Source organism: Medicago sativa, chromosome 1, assembly GCF_051527215.1.
Source record: "Medicago sativa cultivar Bolivia chromosome 1, Bolivia_mono, whole genome shotgun sequence".
NCBI lineage: Eukaryota > Viridiplantae > Streptophyta > Magnoliopsida > Fabales > Fabaceae > Medicago > Medicago sativa.
Window position 1 is genome coordinate 35,348,457 of NC_140749.1, and position 20,207 is coordinate 35,368,663.

Sequence of the window (20,207 nt, forward strand, 5' to 3'; positions counted from 1 at the left end):
CATTCCATGTGTGCAACTGAATGCCGTAAATCCTTACCCAAGCACCTCGTTCACGGATCACCAATTCCTTTTTCCATTTCATAGGAGGAGTAAAGAAATTGTAAAAAAATTCTGATGCATCGTTAAAAAGAGTTCTAACATCTCCGTCATCTTCCATTCGCAAAAGGACCTTATCTGCCCCCAAAGGAATGATATCTAACTTTTCAAACCCTGCATCATAAATTCGACGTTGAATCACAGGGATAGCCTCACCATTTAACACAGTAGCCACCAAACCATGACTTGCCCACGAAACATCTTGTTCCGACGAAGAATACTCAGGAACATACCTCATATCCACGTCCACCACCTCCATCACCTCGTTTCCCCGACCAGCACTACGGTTCTCCTTCAGCCTACCAGCCTCCTCCCCACGAACAACCTGAGCATACCCTTTCTCCTTTCCATTCTCTCCCTCAACACCGCACCTCCCACCTACCTTTCTTTTATCTCCCTCGTTGCTAGACCCTCCCGCTTCCTTTCTTTTTTCTCCCTCAGAAATTTTTTTAACTCCCTCTCCCCGCTCTCCACCCTCTACCCTCTTATTACCAAACCGATCAAAAGTAGACACCTTAGCCACCACCCTCCAATCACCAAACCAAACATTATTAACCGCCTTTAAGAGTTTGTCGACATCCTTCACATTACCGTATCAGACAAATCCAAAAGCACCACCATTTACATTACGTTTACGTGCCATATAGACATCCTCCATAACTCCACACACCTCAAAACCTCGTCTCAATTCAACATAAGAAATATTATGCGGTACATTTGTAAAATAAAAGGAAACAAATTTAGAAGTCACCGTTTGAAGCTGGTCACGATGAACCGCATTCCTTTGACGAGACCCAGATCGATTATCTTTCTGAATATGCTGCGCATTGCCTTCTGTTAACCTTCTGGACTCATCTACCCCATGATAATTGGAATTCGATCGTCGCTCCAACACATGACCATTTTCATACCTCAAACAGTCGTTGTCCTTAACCTTACTTGGCCGAGCATAATGAATGATCACCCTACCATCTGTTGTTAATTCTTGGTTGTCGTATTCAAACTCCACGTCTGTATCAAAACCTGTTGCAGAACTGTACCGAGCCCTAACCCTAGACTGTCGTTGCCGACGATCCTTTGAACCTCCATGCCGCTGATCCTCCCAAAACCTGTCCCGTTGTCTGTCCACTTGTTCCTGCGCTTTCCCCATTCGCGGTCTCACGCCGGACCACTCTCCCCTATCCCCCCCCCATATAGTGGCACCCTGCTTGGACCCCTTCCCCCCCTATGATACCTTACTTCCGGCGAAGGTGACTGCCGACGCAGTCGTCCCCGACGAGAACGGGAATAGCTGCTTCTCTCTCTCTAGACCACGCTCTCTCCCTCTCTCTCTAGACATTGTTTTCATTATCAGCATCTATCTTATCCCTCAATCAAAATTAACTTATGATACATAACATACAAAATAGTCATTTAAAGCTTGTTGATATTCATGAAAAAGTTAAACGAGAGTTTCTAAAAAAGTTGACATCTATAAAGTAATTTTAACTAATGAAAGAAGTTTTTTTTTTTTTAAGAAGAAGTCTAATGAAAGAAGTTGTTCTTTGCAGAATTCATAGACGTTTTGTTTTTTAAAAATTAAGAAAGTTTACACTAATTAAAAAAAAACTTTGAAAAGAAATCTTCAAGAAGTTGTATACATTTATTGCGAATCAAATCTCGATTATGAGAAGGGAATAGAAAGAAAGAAAAAAAAAACACCAGGATTCGTACATAAATCTTCATGTACAATATAGAACTATGAAACTTCCTCTTAATTAATTACTAGTGGACATACTCATATTCCACATTAGTATATAAAGACTCAAAAGATCTATTAACTTTTCAAATATAAGAAAAACACTAAAAAAAACATAACATTCTCTCACATATAATTTCTGGGGTTTTAAAGAAACTGAAAAATTAATTGTGTGAATTAACCTTACGGTACTCGGTTCAAGACTTGGCACACCTTGGGATTGAGAAAGAATGAAGAATACATGTGAGGTATTTTAAAATACCTCTTCTTTTATTATCATTTCCTTTCTTACTCAATTTTTCAGACAATAACATAGTTGAGAATCTTAATAACATAGGTGAATGAATCAAAACTGTGTTTGTTTTAAGAAAGGAAATTGGAGTTATAGAAGCTTGTATATAGATTTCCATTCTTAATGAAACAAAAGCTATCTTTCAAGTTAGTAATGGGATAAAACATCACAACGGTGGAAGCATAGAAGCTTCTATATTATAGATTGTCATTTGGATTAGAGAGAGAAAAAATTGGAGACACATTGCTAGTTTTGTTAGTTTAAATGACGAATTTACAAATTTATAGCTAACATCACTTGTTGATATTGGATTGGATGTTGCAGAAGCTCTAGCTATTTTGTTAAGTATGGACATGTTGTTTCAAAATTTTGAGGCAAAGTGGACTAATGTGATTGATGCCGTCAACAATAGCCATATATATGCAACACTTTTATTATTATTGTTTTTTTTTCTGCATGCTAGAAGAGAAACCAATCAAACATCTCACTACTAAATTTGAAATTTCTAGTTCATTTGATTATTTTTGGATTGAAGAAACTCATGGTTGTATGTTGTAGTCGCTTTTGATTTATTGCCACTCATTGATTAATATGTTGGAAATTTAGGTCTTATAAAAACATATTTCAAAAAACATGTTCAACAATTATGAATCAATAGCGGAAGCAAATAAAGCATTGAACATGATTATGATCGGATCTACGACATGTTTGATTTATCAAGGATATTAAGAATTAGGGTATTAGGAATACCTGGATAAAACTTTCATGTAGCCCTCTCGACAACGGCAATAAGGAGAGAAGGTGATCTGAAGCAAACATCAACATCAACACGGTTAGCGGCGGCTGATTTGGTTCTTCCTCAACCGGTACCTTTATGCCTCAAGTTCGCTTCAGATGGGGAGAAGAGAATGTTTGCCGTGTCCGGTGTATTGGGGACCATAGTCTCTTTTATATTGGATGACCATTAGGGTTTCCCATTATTCCGTTAATGGGCCATCCGGACATCCACTCATGTTAAGTCCATATCAACTAATTAAATAATTAATTATCCAAAATAGAAATCTAATTAGCCTTATTACTTAATTTAATCACTAATCAATTAAGGCTCTAAATTGATAAATAATTAATATAATTATTATTACGATATTTGCCCACATAATGATATTGGAATATTATTAAATAATAAAATATTCCAACAATCTCCCACTTGGGCTACATATCTTAATAATTATACCAGAATTCTTTAGGCGCGCGTCCGAATATTATTTATCTTTAGATTTCAACCGTACAATCTGGTCCACCTCATACATTAATAATGGGACCACCGCGGCTATCGTCACTGACATATAACGTGACGGAACCCCGACGACCACCATATCAATGCACTTGATGACATAGATTGATATGGATGAGTGGCATGGAAATTTCATGTAATGTGATCTCTAAATCATGCCTATTTCCAACTGATCCAACTGAAAACTTTAGTGAGATCAAAACAGAAGTTTGCAAATTCAATATTTGCACAAAATGATACATAAATGGTTATAATAAATATAACCTCATGAACTTTATTTCTGAAGAAAATCATAACATAAAGTTTGTATCAATACCAAAACAAAAGTATAAAAGTATAGAACATAAAGTAAAAGAGACTCCCACTAATCCAAGACGTCCTTAATGACAACAACCATATGAAAGACTTTATGTGTCATGTCTTTGATTAGCGGATCAGTTAGCTTAAAGTTTGTCTATACTTGTTCTATCATTCAACAACAATAATGTATAAGGCAATAAACTTTATTAATGTTGTTGAATAACTATATGACTAAATTATGGCACAATATATCTTAAGTGTTATTTCATTACCTTTTACGATATGCAACCAAGTGACATAAATACTTACAGTCATTTCCTGAGTTAAGATGTCTATTATATACAGACATCCAAAAGCAAGAGTCTGACACATAAATGATCTCCAAATTGTCAGATCTCTGATGTGAGCACAAACTCTCTTGTTCTCTTTAAATAATCCTTATGATTGCCTTTTCAACAATTCAAACTTTGAATCGCTCAAGTATCTGTCAAACAATCTGATTATATATGCTATTTACAAATGCATATAAATAAGATCATACATAAAAAAAAAGGTTTCTATCGCCAAAGCGAAGAAATTACTTAATTTTCCAAATTCATAAATTTTCTAATGGGCAATATTTGAGACTGAAAAGTCTCTCTCGGTGATTGAGGTCATCCAAAAATTATGTCATTTCATTTTCAACTTTATTGATATAATTCTTTTGTGATATCTGAATAATACCTTGAGAAGAATCTCTAAGTATTGAAATGCCTAATACAAAAGAGGTGTCCCCAAGATCTTTCATCACTAACTTTTGTTAGAGATTTCCTTGGTTTCACATAAAAAACATATATCATCGTTGACTAAATAAAATAAAATTGACATATTAAACTAGGAATATAAACTTACTCCCACTGAACTTGCTAAATCCACAATTCTTCTTAATATTTTCTCAATACCAAATGAGACAATTACTTTATGAGAATTTGTGGTAACACTAAAGAGACAAATTTCTTAACTTATAAGTGGATTTCATGACTTTGTATCAATTGATACAAAAGTTTTATTCAGCTGCACCATATTGTATCATTAATGTCACCATTGAGAAACACTATATTGAAATCCATCTTATGCAGCTCCAAAATTATACTAAGCAAACTAGTATCATGACTGTCCTAATAGAGTCTTTCGATTAAACTAAATAGAATTTCTCTTTTCAGTCAATTCTTAATGACACTAGAGTCCCTAGTTCTTGAGGGTGTTGAGTTTGATCTATATGAAATAATTTCTTAGCTTGATTGAGAGGAAACACAATAATGTCCTAATGAGGATCCAAAAATATACTATAATAATAGTAACTATATGAATTAGTTTAGAACTAATTCTTCCTCATTCAATTTTGTTCTAAAACCAATATCTCCCTCAAACTAAATATCCTCAAGAAAACTTAACAATTTACGTCTCAAAAAATTTCCTATTTTTTTTTTTTGGGACGAGAAACTTATAGTATTCAAAACCTTAAACAATATAGAATGTCACAAGTCATAACCGAATTGACTCTAATAATTGAACTTAAAAGACACATTGAATCATCATTTGCAAAAAGAACTCAAAATATCTTGACTTATTCAAAGAGGGAAAAAAAATCAAACGATGATTCACCAAATTGTCTTTTAAATACAAAAAGGTAGTAACGACAATCTAAAATTGGTTCAAAAAATGAATAAAGCAATCTTTATCAACTTTGTCCATTCTAAATTGATATATCTTTCAACATCATTGGACATAAGTCAGTCAAGACTACCTTTCTTTATTTGCCCTTATCTTTTGAGGCATTTTCCAAATGAGCACTATCTTATTTTCTCTTGCTTCAGCCTTTCCTTATTTGCACACTTTATGAATTGATCATTTAAATGATCATTTCTAACTGTAACAGTTATAAACTTAATTATGCAAAGAGAATACTAAATACTGAATTCTCGAACAAGTCATATGATGGTCGAAATTACTGAATTTTCGAAGAAGTCATATGATAGTCAAAATTATAGTGTCTTAGCAAGATTAAATGTTTACATAATGTGCTCCTAACATTTTCTTTGCCTAACAATCTTAATGAATACTCACTCTCCAATGAGAGCTTGTCTTTCTCTATATTGCTTTAAAAGCACCTTAGTTTAAGCAAAGAAAATATGACAAAAAATTTGTCATCTAAAATAACATCTATAATACATATGATATTTTAGCTTTATGATCTCACGTGACCTAAGAGATTTGGTGTATACTCACTTGTCAAACTTGATTCTCACATTAGGTGCTGAATTTGTGAGAGAATGTGAGTTTCACCACCCTTATCTAAGGTCTAGATCCAATAACAATATTAATATTATTCTTTAATTCCTAAAAGAACTTTTAAATTTAACTCAAATTAATAGATACATAAACTATATTAGTTTAAAGAGAGCAAGAGTAGTAAAAGCACTCACCAAAATACCTAGTGCACCATCAATATCAAGTCTTTAAACAATAATATCAATTGCTAATGGTATTTTACAGCAATGATCAAACAATGACAATTTACTTTGATAAAGAATAAATTCTTATAATTATCATATGTTTATCATAATATATGTGAATGTAAACTCTTAAATATTTAAATAAGTTTACACTAACACAACATCATCACACATGTCAGTAAAATATTAAAGAAACGTGCTTCTTTATTTGTAAATAAAAGACCTTAACAAGATACCAAACACAATCTTTGGATTGCTAAGAATTAACTGCAAGCGGTACTCTCAATGTAATGATCAAACATTGGTGATAAGTCCTGTCAAATAATAGTCACCTTTGGGCGTCCTATTATCCACATGGATAATTATGTTATAATCACCACATATTTACCATCACAGGCATGTAACTATCCGGCCAAGTTGTGCCTTCCTTGGGGCCGACGACAACTCGCATAAATAATTACATCTTTTGTAAGCTTAATTGAAATCAATTTACACAACAGAGGTTACTTGGGCAACAATATTGTTTCAACTGACTCAACTAATTTTACTAGACAATTTTAATATATATTAAACGGGGTGATAAATCCTGTCAAATAATAGTCACCTTCGGGTATACTATTATTCACATGGAAAATTACTTTATAATCACCACACATTTACTACCATATGTATGTAACTATCCGGTCAAGTTGTGCCTTCCTTGGGGCCGACGACAACTCACATGGATAATTTCATACTACGCCATTTGTAAGTTCAGTTGAATCAAATCTACGCAACAGAGGTTACTTTGGCAACATGTTGTTTCAACCAAAACAACCGCAATTACTAGACATTTCACAACAAATTAAATGGGAATGGTCTTAAATTTACAAGGCACTACCGACATATTGTAGGCTGAATTAGTCCATTATGTTGCTAAGTAACCATAAGGTCACTCGACAACCCTTAAGTGTGAAGACAAATTCATGAATTTCAAAGAAGATGAAAGTCACAAATTGCACCAATGTGTGTATGACAATAATTAAGTGTGAAGACAATCTCACAAATTTGAAAGAAGATGCAAGTCACAAATCACACCAATGTGTGTATGACAATACAATTATATATATTTTGCATAAAAGCAACAACAAACATAGCATGAAATATATTCAAAATGCATGATAAGACAAAATATTATTGTAGAAAACTTAATAACAATAAACTCTAACATCATAACCATGCTATAAGAAAAATATTCAATTTCAAACCAAAAGAAAATTGAATCTTATATACACCAAATATTCATGCCACAATTGATTCACATACCAAATAATTCTTTAAATAAAATAATGAATAATTCTAGACTTAATTATTTCCTAAATAAGGAAACAATTAAACTTTATATGTTTATAAATAAACAAACAAAACTAAAATTAGTATTTTCCAAATTAAAGAATTCAATCCTTACCTTTTGTACTACCATATTATACCACAATATTTTGAGATTCATAATTAAAAGACGACAAATCTTCCACAAGTATATATAATAACCAAATATATATAACAAATTTATTTGTTAATTTCTCAAAATAAACTGTTAAGTAGAAAATCTATGTGAATCAAAACCAATTTTAAATAGAAATCAAATGGAAGGCTCTAAACAGCAGAACATGGGTAAATTATAGAAAGAATTCTCACCTATATGAAATTTCCAAACACCAACCAATATCCTGCTTTTGAAAACTTTATGTAAACCAAATACTCAATGTACAAATTAAAGGTCAAACCAAACCAAACAAAATTTGCATATGAGCCTTTTTTTTTCAATTAAAATTCAAATCACCAAAAAATTAAGATTTATATCTAAATTAAATCTTCATAACAATTCAATTTGGTCAAACTAAGCAATCACTGTATATCAATTTTCTCAATACAAAGATGGCCGATGCTGAAGGAGCCACAAGCGTATAACATGCTTACCCAATTAAAATCGAATAAAGCTCATACCGGAGCTAAATTAAACCCAAATATTGACATAAAATTGATAAAAAATAAATTAAAATCAATATGTATCATGACCGAAAAATTTTATTCGTGACACAATAATCCAAGAGATTGTCATATTCATATGCAATTATACGCAGTAAACCAAAAGTGATTATATCTCCCAAATTGAAAATCGATATCATGGATCTTGTAAACTAAACAAACTCTCATGCCCAAACAATTTTAAAGGAACAAGAAGGGATCACTATTTTAAAATTGACGGACACTCAATACTGATATATAAATGAGCAAATATATGATCACATCTCAATATATATGTATGCACCATGAAAATTAGCAAAAATTCAATATGCCTATCGATGCACAAATTCATGTATATAAAGCATCGATGAATAAAAAAAACAAATAGGCATCAATGAAGGCATTACGGCAAAAAAAAAAATTTGACACCGATTTACATAAAAATAAACATGCAGGAATCATTGATTGGAATTCGATTCACATGAATCGAGTCATATGGAATAGGCAATTCACAAACAGGCATCGATGGAAAAACAATGAAAAATTGGAAAACTTATACATGCATCGATGACAATGGCAGATGATAATACTTCATCTAAATTGGAATCGATGAACAAATATAATAAAGTAAATTCATCGAAGAATATATTAACATAAAATCCCAATAAATCAAACATGAAGACCGCTCTGATACCACTTGTTGGAAATTTAGGTCTTATAAAAACAGATTTCAGAAAACATGTTCAACAATTATGAATCAATAGCGGAAGCAAACAAAGCATTGAACATGATTATGATCTACGACATGTTTGATTTATCAAGGATATTAAGAATTAGGGTATTAGGAATACCTGGATAAAACTTTCATGTAGCCCTCTCGACAACGGCAATAAGGAGAGAAGGTGATCTGAAGCAAACATCAACATCAACACGGTTAGCGGCGGCTGATTTGGTTCTTCCTCAACCGGTACCTTTATGCCTCAAGTTCCCTTCAGATGGGGAGAAGAGAATGTTTGCCGTGTCCGGTGTATTGGGGACCATAGCCTCTTTTATATTGGATGACCATTAGGGTTTCCCATTATTCCGTTATTGGGCCATCCGGACATCCACTCATGTTGAGTCCATATCAACTAATTAAATAATTAATTATCCAAAATAGAAATCTAATTAGCCTTATTACTTAATTTAATCACTAATCAATTAAGGCTCTAAATTGATAAATAACTAATATAATTATTATTACGATATTTGCCCACATAATGATATTGGAATATTATTAAATAATAAAATATTCCAACATAATAAATATTAGTTTCTCGTAAAAAAACAACCATCGGGACAATTGGCCGAACCTCTAGTTTTATTATTCAACTATCAATGACAGAGGAATTAGGAGTATATGCTTTTCACCAGGCTTTGATGAGAAGCTCTTGCGTTAACTATATTATTAAACTTGTTGGCACTTTATAGATTTACTCTAGGGAAAAGAATGAAAGTAAAAAACTAAAAGTGCATAGACGATATTTACTATGGCTCATACTCACATCAAGTGGAACAAAGCAAAGGGGTAAATTTTTAATATGTTATGTGGTATCTAATAACAGTTTGTATACGGTAATTCTAAGTATTGCATAATATAAAAGTTATAGCAGTCATAATGTATACGAAGATGTAGATACAATTGATCAAATTTCATAATCACTCGCCAGTTCTTATTTGTGTTTATTTATTTGTTTTCCTATACTTATTTTCGAATAGATCAAAGATATAGTAATGTCTATGTAATGGCCTCAACCTTAGTTAATGTAATTAAAGCTCTTGAAATACTTATGTTGAGTTTTGGATCAACTTTTTAGGTTAATATGGATTGTCTTTTGTTGTTAATTCGTTGCAAAAACACACAAATAAAAACTTGATGTGTGGAGCAAATAAAACCAAGCAATCAAATCAAGTGGGTGACAATATAATTCAAACAAAAATAAACAACAAGAGATAAAGGAAGAAGGGGGACACAAGAATTTGTTTACCCAGTTCGGTCAAATGATGACTGATAGAGATTTGGCAAGTGAACCAAAACTATCGAAGTAATAAATAAGATCGAATCCACGAGGACCGTTATTAACTTCTACTCAGCAATTTCTTTATCAAAAAGGATGTATTAAATTCAAGGTCCCTAGGCAGTTGGATTGTTATTTGTAAAATAAACGGATTAAAAACAATAAAAGTTTGGTTTTAGAAAATTACAGAGATGTATGGTTAAGACCTTTTAATCCTCTGAAGTTCTCTTACGGTAATTTGCACTCCTAATTCAAGCAATGATGATCTAATTCAACGACAAATTAACAAATTAACTCTACCCAATCTCTTGACCTAGAATTCTCCCCGCAAGTGATAACCCCTTAATCTCTTAAGCGAATTTGAAACCCTTGGAGGTTTTAATAGTTTGTTAATCCATTAGTCATAACCTAATAATGATCTATCTCTAGCTTGATTATTTAGGTTAAACATACTACTTAGATCAGAGTTTAAAAGCCAGGGTTAGTGGTCATTCAATCTCTAAGATCAGTTTGCATATTCAAAAACGCCAGGGTTAGTAGTCAATATAATGAACATACAAAAAGCATTAAACACAAGGTAATATGAATTAAAACTAGACTTTCAATGATATTCAAAGGAGTTCAAAAAATTATGGTTCCCATGAGATTACATCAGATTCATCTAAGTCTCAACCACAAAGAGATTAGTTACTCATAGCTAAAGTACAAGATAACTAACATAAAAACAAGGATTCATACATGTAATGGATGATTGACTATGAGTTGTGATGGTTGCCCACCAGATCTGCAAAGCCTCCGCTCCAAAATATGCCTTTTTCTCTCTAAAATCGTGAACCCTCGTTCTGAAAACGGACTTTTCATTATATAGGCCTGTGAAAATCGGCCCTCGAGCTATAAAAATCGGTACCCGAACCTCTTTAAGCTGCACAAAACGCGTTCCCAGTCTGTCAAAATTTGGGCCCGAACTCTTCTATTCGGGGACCAATTTTTCACGAATCAAAGTGTTATTCTGGTGGCTGGAATTCGGCGCCCGAATGTATGAATTCGGCGCTCGAATTAGACTTTTGCTGGCAATCTGAAATCTTCATTTTTGTGTGCTTTCAGCTTCATAATCTTGATGAATTACCCTAAAAATTACATGAAAAATGTCTACTAAACTAGTAATGACAGAGTGTCATCAATGACCTACTCTGAGGTGGAGAGCAGCTCTCCGTTCCACTATAATGATATGAGTTTCTTTACAAAGAGATATTGAGGGTTACAAGAATCAGTCTTCAAACCTAATTCTACTCAAGTCCCAATCTCTTCCCGTGACCAAGAGACTCAATCTTAACAGTGTTTTGTTCAAGGTGAATCAAAACAATCCCAACCCTAACATTTGTTGCCAAGAGAAATTATCTATAAACCCTAGTTTGTATGTTGGCTTCTAAACCCTATTTTCTACACAATTATTCATCTGATACAAGGTTTATATTTATAGTAAAAGTAACCCTTAAAATTTGGAACAAATCTGCACTAAAAATACATTTCTGTTTTCGTCTTCAGCGTCCCATTATGCCACGTTATGATTCCATCGTGGCACGATTTTTCCAGTGACTTGCTTTAGGAACTTCTTCAACAATCGTGGCACATTGCTTTTGAATCATAGCACGATTTTTCCCGAACCTGATTTTAAGTCAACTCTCACAATTCTCCACCTTGACATCAAATCAGTGATGATGCCAATTTAACCATCAATCACTTTGCTTCTCTCTCCAACCTTCATCTACTCTTCAATGAAGTTAATCAAGTCCAAGCAATGCATGAACCTTGATCTTGCTAATGATTTGGTGAACATGTCTGCTGGATTTTCTTCCGATGCCACTTTCTCCATAATGATCTCCTTTGTCTCAATCATGTCTCTAACAAAGTGCAAACTAATGTCAATGTGTTTTGTTCTTTCATGATATACCTGATGATTTGCCAAATGAATGGCACTCTAGCTATCACAATATATCTTCACACACCCTTGACTAATCCCCATTTCTCCAATCATACCTTTCAACCATATGGATTCTTTGACCCCTTCAACAAGAGCAATGTATTCTTCTTGAGTTGTTGAAAGAGCTACAACTGATTGTTGATTTGCCTTCCAAGTTACTATTGTAACGAACATTGTAAACACAAATCCTGACGAAGATTTTCTAGTGTCTACATTACCTGCATAGTCCGCATCCAAATATCCCTCCAAAGCATCCCTTCCTGGTTGTGACCTTCTATACTTCAGACCACCTTTCAAAGTCCCATTGAAATATCTTAGAACCCACTTCAAAGCTTTCCAGTGCACTTGACCCGGATTTGCCATAAACCGACTTATCACACTTATTGCATAGGATAAGTCCGGTCTACTACAAACCATACCATACATGATGCTTCCAACCCCACTTGCATAGGGAGTACCCTCCATCTTTCTTTTCTCTTCATCGTATTGAGGACACTGCTTTGAGTGATGACCAAGAGGAGTGCCAACGACCTTAGAATCTTTCATTCTGAACCGCTCCACTGCTTTCCTCAAGTACCCCTGCTGAGATAAGAATAGCTCACCTTTGTTTCGGTCCCTCATGATATCCATACCAAGTATCCTCCTTGCATTACCAAGATCCTTCATCTCAAATTCTTCATTCAATTTTTTCTTGCATATCATAGAACTAGGCAAAAAAAAAAAAAAAGCCCATATTTTACCAAATTATCGCTCCTCCCTACAAAATACTCCCTCCGTTTCACAATATTTGTCGCTTTTGAGGAAATTACACATACCAAGAAATCAAATAAATTTTGTAATTTTTGATGAAATTATTTGTGTTTTTTCTATAATACCCTTAACCATTTATTATTTTATTCTATTATTTCTCTCTCTACAATAAATAGGTAAGGGTATTATTGACAAACCAATAATTAATGTTACATTAAAACTTGAAAGTGACAAGAAATAAAATTATTCTCCAAAAATGACATGTATTGTGAAACGGAGGCAGTAAGTCTCTTTTCCACTCTCGACCCCAATGCCAAGAGCCATTGAACCAACTCCCCATATCACTAACAAGACTAGAGAAAGAGACTTCCAGCTTTAACCATATATCATGCAAAAAGAAAGTTGAATCGCCATTACCAAAACTTTTCTTAGGGAGTTCAAAGAACCAAACTTTATCTTTTCTCACCCCCTCCCCAAGAGCACACAAATCCATCCACCAAAGCGATGAATACTTAAACTTGTCTCTTTCACTTCTTTCCACATTGCATTTTCTCCATTCAACAATTGCCACTTCCATTGAGAAAGAATTAACAAATTATCTAATCCTTATCTTCAAATCCTTAACAAATTTAAATTTAATAGTTTATCATTATAAATAGAATTTTGGGCAAGGAAAATACTTGTGTGACTACGAGTTTTAGTGGGTTGGTGTATTTTGATGAGAAAATGATAAATAAATTATTAAAATGGATTATTTTGATGAGAGAGAAAGATGAGTTAGGAGACAGAGAAATAGAAACATAGTCACTAATGTCATCCAAATACAATCAAAAAGTGAGGCCGAGAGGAACGCGACACAAAAGGTCCATCTTAATTTACTTTGTCTATTCACTTTCCTAGAGAGTTTAATTGCGTATAAAAAGATATATTAATTTTGTTGGCTGATAAAAAAAAATTGTTGAATAGGATTAAAAAAAACTATTTTTATAGTGTTCCATATTTTTTTATTGTAATGGAATAGTTCCTATTTTAATGGGATTTTTTTAATGAATACAAAAAGAGTTAGAATCCTATTTTGGTATACGCAATGGCTTCAGGGGTATACGCAAAGGATTGGAGCTTGTGACGCCCTTCATGCTGAAATGTGGGGAATGTATACAGGAATGCAAGTGGCGAGAAGACAAGGATACACTAATCTTATAGTGGAAAGTGATTCTAAGTTTTTGATTGATATGGTAACAGGGAGTTGTAAGCTTAATGGGAATACCCCTATTTTGGTTCGTCGTATCCAAGACCTCTCAAAGTTACAATGGCATGTTATTTTTATGCACACCTGGCGTGAAGGAAACAGATGCGCTGATTGGCTAGCTAGTTATAGTCTTAACCAGAGTTCGTATGATGTGAGCATTCTTGAGGTTCCTCCTAGCGAACTCCAGAATCTTCTCTTTGACGACTTTTCCGGGGCTTGCATGCCTAGGAGTGTTAGCGTGACTTTGTAGTGTGTTCTTTTCTTTTGGGCTTTGGCCCTCTTTGTTCACCAAAAAAAAAAAAAAAAGAGTTAGAATCCTTTGACATGTAAGTGAAAAAACCTACTGACCAAAAAAAAAAAATTAAGTGAAAAAACTCACACCAAATCTCAACCAATCAATTTAAACAATTCAATGGTTCAAATTATGGAAACAAAAAATTTAAAATGTAACATGTAATTAACGATAATGATTTTTTTTGAGGGATTAATGATAATGATTTGATGATTTAACTTATTTCCTTAAATTAGTGGGAAAAAAAAAGGTGTTTCCATTAGTGAAAGTTAAGTGAAAACTATGTCTTGAAAATTGTGTTAATTTATTTATGAAAATGTTGAAAATTAATGTTTTTCAATAAATATTTCCCATTTATAAAATCTTTAACATCTGTCTTAAAGGCACATGTCAAACATGACCCAAAAAAACAAGGTCAAATGCATCTAAAGGTCAGGGGGGTGTATTGGATTAGGATTTTAAAAGACTATTTTAATAAAAAAAAGTCTTTAAGATTTTAAAAGACTGTGTGAGATTGTATTGATTCTGTGAAATTTTAAAAGACTTTTTATGTAAAAGACTTTATACACTCAAGATTTTAATGGATTTATCACACTGACTTTTAAGGATTTCAAAGGATTTTATGGGATTTTAAAATTTTAAAGGATTCAATGAATTTTAGGGGAAAAAAGAACAAACCTACAAGCGTGAATGATAAAAATAATGAACAAATAAAATCTAGCGTTTGAATAAAGAAAAATAAAACCAATAAAAAATTCTTTTACTATTGATTTTAAAATTTTAAGGATTTTATGGATTTTATAAGATTTTAAGGGACTAAAAAACACTCTTAATACATTATTCTCCATACACATTTTTTATTTGTTAAAAATGTTATTCCCACAAAATTCAATTGTAGATATTTAAAATTATGACAGCCCTTACAAATCTTTCAAAAAAAAAAATATTGTGTCAGCCCTCATTTTGTGTTTGAAATTAGAGAAATCGTTTGAGTTTTTCTAAGAGAGGTGAGAGAGAGAGAAGACAGGAGCGAGAGAGAGAGAGAGAGAAGAGAGGAGCGAGAGAGAGAGAGAGAGAGAGAATGGAGAGATAGAGAGACGAAGAGAGAAAGGAGAGAGGGGGGAGGGGAGAGAGAGAAGGGAGAAGAAAGAGATAGTAACTTTTAAATGAAAAATAATCCCAAGAAATCTCATCTTTTCATGAAAGACTTTTTCTTGTTAAAATTACACTACAAAATCCATCAAAATCCAATTTATTAAACAATCCTTCGAAATTTGAATGATTTTAAATACCATGAGACTTTTTTTAAGTGATGAAAAGTCTTGATTGAATACCTCAAGACTTTTTTAAAATGACAAAGAGTCTTGATTGAATACCACAAGACTTTTTTTAAGTTGCAAAAAGTCTTGATTGAATACCACAAGACTTTTTCATAATTAAAAAGTCTTTTAAAATCCCATAGAATCCTAATCCAATACATCCCCCTAAGTTTTTCGTTTTTCCCAAAGTGGTCATTTAAGTTTCAAAAGTCCCATACAAGTCCTTTTAGTTTTTGAATCGTTTCAAACAAGTCCTATTGTAGATAGTATAGTTGGTAATTGCTTCCTTGAACTCATCTTTGGTACCAAATCTGACTCCTAACACCCACTTAAAATTAGTCATCTTTTTAGGCATGACAAATGGTGGATAATGTTCTTTGTTGCTATCATCTGAATCATCACCATCATCCTCTAAAAGGACTTGTTTGAAACGATTCAAAAACTAAAAGGACTTGTTTGGGACTTTTGAAACTTAAAGGACTTGTTTGAGACTTTTAAAACTTAAAGGACCACTTTGAGAAAAACGAAAAACTTAAAGGACCTTTAGATGCATTTGACCAAAAAACAAATTAAAAGTTTCACAACATAGAGCCTTAAAAATAAGTTATCATTTCACATTAAAAACTTTTTTCAATAATATTTGATCCATATATACCTTTGAAAAGGAAACACCCTAATTGAATTCAATTGAATAAACCTTCCTAGTGCTTGAATACTACGTTGATGAATTTTTGCCACAATTGGATAATAGACGAAAGCAGCTTGGTCACACATATTTTATGGAGTTCTTAGAAAGACATGAAGTAAGAAACAATGGAGTTTATGAGTGTTCAAGTGGAGCATCTTTGATTGATTTATGGAGTTTTTAAGTTTTCATGCACTATTCTTTAAAAAAAAATAAAAAATCCACCCATGATTTGTGGCAAATATCAGGGATTTGTTTTTAAGTTTTCATGCACTATTCTTTAAAAAAAAATAAAAAATCCACCCATGATTTGTGGCAAATATCAGGGATTTGAAATATAGAAAATTGTAAACCAGTAGATCGATTACATCAAACGGTGAAGATTCATTGTAAATCTTTAAATTTACATCCGTGATCCTAACTCAAATAAAATAAATTAAATTAAGGGTCATTAGTAAAAAAATTCAGCCCAAAAGAGTCTTTTTCTTTTATATATTTTTTTTTTGGTTACATATATGGTTATAAATATATTGATCTATTTTTTTTTTGAAGGAAAATTTATTGATCTAAAAAGCCTGTAAATTAGGTATGCGCTTCTTGCTCTTAGTCGCTTTGTTTTCTTCTTTTTGACAATTCTTTCTCCAAGTCGTTGATTTTTCACATATAGTTGTTGTTGTTTTTCATACACCATGTTCTTATTTTTTTTAGCCCTTGTTTTCTTGCCACCAATATTGATATAGCATAATAACTTTGCCGTTACCTTGAAATTTTATGGATGAAAATTCACTCTTCAACTTTGATGACCTAGATTCGATACTCCGGCACACCGGAAATACAAAATATATTGCATAGCAGTGTGTTCTGGTTTGTGGCATCTGTGCTGCACTGGTTTTTTGTATTTTGCTGTTGGGAATTTTGCTATGGTTTGGGGGTTTGTTTCTTTGTGTTGGCCTCGCCATGCGTTGGGGTTTTCTCAAGCGGTTGGTTGCTCCTTTAATAAAGTTTAGCTGTTCAAAAAAAAAATATCACAATAGCCATCAATCTTGGCACACTAGGTTAGGGATAAAGGTTATATGGGATTAAACCTAATTAGCCTGTATTAGCAATTAAAAATTAACTCTCTTCAGCCCTATATTTAGGAAAAAATAAAAAATAGCAACATTTTAGGTCTGAAAAATATATGCCTTCCCTGGCTTTCGCATTTTTGCGACGTTTATTTGGTGTAACTGTGGTTGCTGCTAGCCTTTGTGTGTCTTGTGCACGGCTTGCTTTAATAAAATTTTGCTGATTCAAAAAAACTATGTTGTCCTTTTTTTTTTTTTTTGGTAATCTTTCGAATATTACAAGAGGATAGCCCTAATTACTGATCACATTTATGTATTTTTTGTAGACGACTTTTATGAACTTATGATCTTGTCTTTGATGCAGTAAAAATGAACGGTGTTGATGAGGTCGCGGTAGCTCCAGTGGGTCCACCGTCTCCGTTGGAATGGAAATTCTCTCAGGTGCTCAGTGAACGTACGACTAGTGAGGAGGTTCAGAAAGTGGACATAATTTCTGCTATTGAATTTGACAAGTCTGGTGATCATCTTGCTACTGGCGATTGTGGTGGTCGAGTGGTAATCTTTGAGAGGACAAACACAAAAGATCATGGCGAATTTCATTACAAAACTGAGTTTCAGAGTCACGTTCCCGAGTATGACTACCTTGAGAGTTTGAAGATAGAAGAGAAAATCAACAAAATCAAATGGTGCCAAACAACTAATGGTGCCCTTTTCCTTCTTTCTACAAACGATAAAACCATCAAATTTTGGAAGGTTCAAGAAAAGAAGGTCAAGAAAATTGCTGAGATGAATGTTGACCATTACAAATCAATCGGAGGCATACCATCACTAAGATTACCCGTGGTAATAAGTAGCCATGAAACCAGCTTGGTGGCTCGATGCCGTAGAGTTTATGCCCGTGCACACGATTATCATATCAATTCTATTTCAAATAACAGCGATGGCGAAACATTCATATCCGCTGATGCTTTACGAATAAATCTTTGGAACCTGGAAATAAGTAAACCAAGTTTCAATATTGTTGATGTAAAGCCTGCCAATATTGATGATGATCTGACAGAGGTTATAACATCAGCAGAATTCCACCCTACACATTGTAACACGTTGGCATATAGCAGTTCAAAGGGTTCAATCCGTCTAATTGACTTGCGGCAATCAGCATTATGTGATTCGCATGCCAAACTATTTGAGGCGCCAAGATCCGGATCATTATTCAAAGAAATAACTGCTTCTATATCTGACATAAAATTTGCGAAGGATGGGAGATACATATTGAGCCGCGATTACATGACTTTAAAGTTGTGGGACATTAATATGGATTCAAGTCCCGTTGCAACTTTTCAGGTTCATAAGTATCTAAAACCTAAGCTTAAGGAATATTTATATGAAAACGAATCGATACTTGATAAGTTTGAGTGTTGTCTGAGTGGTGATGGATTGCGGGTAGCAACTGGTTCTTACAACAATTTATGCCGAGTATTTGGCTGTGCTCCTGGAAGTACCGAAGCTACAACTTTAGAAGCCGGTAAAATTTCAACGGGACCACAAGTTCCGATCCCATCAAGGCTGTCTAGATCACTAACACGAGTTGTTGGACGAGGTCAGTTTTCTTTCATTTTCTGTTGTCTAATTTAAGCAAAATCTAATCATATTTGTTTCTTACTATATAAAATTTCATAAATTCAATTTTCATAAACAGGAGGAGAAAACGAGAATTCGTTAGATTTCACGAAAAAGTTATTGCACTTAGCATGGCATCCATCAGAAAATTCAATTGCCTGTGCTGCTGCAAATAGTTTGTACATGTACAATGCAAAAGAGAGAGATGATTGAAGATGACATACATGCATTCTGATATCTCTTAGATGGAGCAGTTAAAATCTCTAGTGCGTAATTTTTTCTATCTGACATGTTTTAAAAGTCTTATTTTTGTCTATGATTTAAGCATATTTTGTGAATTCATATTCAACTAAGTTTCGATCAGTGCATTCACAATTCAAAATTATAACGGTGCTTATGATTTATGAGTTTAATAAACAAAATTGTATTAAGAGGTTATAAGGTGAATTCTTCTTGTGGAGGCTTCATGAGGATTGAGGAGTGAAAAGAGTGATTCTTGTTAGGATTTGCCTTCTTTTATTAGTGTTACTTCAGACTCTCAGAAATATTAGTGTTACTTAGACTCTCAAATTGCATAGTATTCGATGGATTCATAAGCAAATCAAATGATAACATGTTAGTATTATTTTACCTTCTTTTTTATTTCTGATGCCAACTATTAGTATATTTCTGATGCCTCCTTTTGTTTATTTATTATTAATAAAACAAAGAGATTAAAGGTGAATTAATAGTCAATCACTAATTTATATAGATTGGGAGGCAAGTACTTTCAATGCTTTAACCGAGTTTAATTTTTCTTTGTGTAGGGCTATGTCAAGATTTTGAAGACATTTAACACCTTGTGGTCTTAACCAACTCGCTGCTTGATCAAAGCTTCAAAAAATTTAGCATACGTTCATGGCTTTCATACGTTAATATTGTGCATTACTCAAGGTGTTATTTAAAATGCTTAACCAATTTTCACCCAT

The 20,207-nt window shown here is 33.2% G+C and overlaps 2 pseudogenes; one reads left to right on the forward strand and one right to left on the reverse strand.

The window, feature by feature from the left end:
• Positions 1–12,257: 12,257 nt before the first annotated feature.
• On the reverse strand, positions 12,258–12,962 carry LOC146954590 (secreted RxLR effector protein 161 pseudogene; annotated as a pseudogene).
• A 5,026-nt stretch (positions 12,963–17,988) lies between these two features.
• On the forward strand, positions 17,989–19,474 carry LOC146954591 (serine/threonine protein phosphatase 2A 55 kDa regulatory subunit B beta isoform-like; annotated as a pseudogene).
• The last annotated feature ends 733 nt before the right edge of the window (positions 19,475–20,207 follow it).